This window comes from Cimex lectularius, unplaced genomic scaffold (assembly GCF_000648675.2).
Source record: "Cimex lectularius strain Harlan isolate CLEC.00 unplaced genomic scaffold, Clec_2.1 scaffold74, whole genome shotgun sequence".
NCBI classification, from domain to species: Eukaryota; Metazoa; Arthropoda; class Insecta; order Hemiptera; family Cimicidae; genus Cimex; species Cimex lectularius.
The window spans coordinates 1,647,637-1,649,428 of NW_019392795.1; the positions used below are offsets into that span (position 1 = coordinate 1,647,637).

Sequence of the window (1,792 nt, forward strand, 5' to 3'; positions counted from 1 at the left end):
GAAACTTACGCAAACTTCGACGAAACTTACGTCGAAACGAGATAGATAGATTGTGTGTGTGTACGTGCGCGCGCGCGCGCGTGTGTGTATGACTAGTGATTTTTAAGTGCTAATGCAAAAAGTCGATCACTCTTTCCCCAAAAAAGCCATCTTTTTGAGCGTAAAATTTTCGATTGCCGATCGATTGCCATAAAGTTTCTAATGAAATTTGAGATGACTTTTTGTTTTTTATGTGTGAATGAATACAAACTGACTGTTTACTACTGGATCAACAAAACAATACGGGGTTTTATTTATAAAATAAATTTTTTCAATTTTACTCTATCCTTAAAAAAATGTATGTAGTAGAATAAATGATCTTTTTTTAATGTATAGGGTTTAATCAAGTAAGGGTGTATGATGATGTATTATACACATATCCAAACTTCATCTCGTATACTAAGTGATGACCAGTTGATGCTATTATAAAAAGGGGAAAAACTAAAAGAGAAACAAACCTTTTTATGATTACTGTCGTGCCATTATTTTACTTGGAGTAACAAACTGAAAAGACTATGTCAATTACACCGGCCGGAAGCCATTAGTATGTTCGATAAAGAGGAATGGTTAGTTTTCTCAGCGAGGGGAGTCTTATTTCTCAAGGCTATCTTTCGAAAATTGTTGTTTTTGATAACCGTCTCGGCCGTCTGAGCTAGGAAGAAGTTAAAGAGTACCTTTCGAGTTATAACGTGAAGAGAAAAGGTGTTTGTATGTTTCGTAACAGAGTTAATGTCTGGAACGCCGGAAACAGCGTTTACCGAGATAGCGGCCCCTGGAAGGGGGCGAAGAAGGAAAAAAAATCGTATTAAAACAGCCAATTAACAAACAAAAAATTATCACCGTCATTTCCCCCGGGTCGGTTTCTGTCCGGCTCACGCGAAAAGCCCATTTGGAACTTTGTGAGACGGCGACGGTATTCGAAGACACGGCCCTCGGCAGATCGCATGATGTAAGCGCTTTTCGTAAAAGGCAGGAAACAGATGCGAGGCCTGTGAGAGAGAAAATGAATGAGAAAGTTCAGAACGATCGGATTAAGCCTGGAAATTAAAAAGGAACCCGCTGTTCTGGAGGAAAAAAGGTCAACTGCCTATATCATCTGTCACAACAATGCCTCCTTGTGACCAATTAAAAATCTCGTATTGAATACACTTAATCATCTGCCCATTTTACTTATAAAGACTGAACCTTCTCAAATTCTCCATTTCTATTTATACAGAGTTCAATAAATGGAAAATTAAAGGTAACACCTTAATAGGACAGAGAACATTGAAGGTCATCAGACATTATCAATAATATATTTAGTTATTCTTGACTTTTGTTAAATCTAACTAAAGCTCTCCATGGCCATTTCATTTGTCGCCGAGAATCAAATAGATTACACGACATTTGAAAAATGGGAAAAAAGAGGGAAAATTCAAAAGGTGGGGTTGAGATGGGGAGTCAGTGTCCGAGTGGATCGAGGTCACGATAGCTCAAGTGGTAGAGCAGCGGCGTTTCCAGCCGAAGGTCGTGGGTTCGAATCCCGCTCGTGACACTGACTTTTTTTATTTCAACTAAAAACCTTAATTAATTGAAAGATTGGTCAAGCGGACCACGAAAACTAATAGAAATGATAAATGATGGACTGAGTGTGGTGTTCAATACTTTTTAAAAGGATAGTTCCTACTCACAGTAAGTTGTTTTGCAACGNAAAAAATCAGCTGATAATTGGAACGTCGCGTTGGCGGAGGTATCAGCGGTTCACTTTGGCAAT

The 1,792-nt window shown here is 38.6% G+C and overlaps 1 non-coding gene across 1 annotated transcript; it reads left to right on the plus strand.

Moving 5' to 3' along the window:
• The first annotated feature begins 1,500 nt into the window (after window positions 1-1,500).
• Trnae-uuc lies at window positions 1,501-1,573 on the plus strand. Its single transcript has one exon. It is a non-coding gene; the product is annotated as a tRNA-Glu (tRNA).
• Window positions 1,574-1,792: the final 219 nt, after the last annotated feature.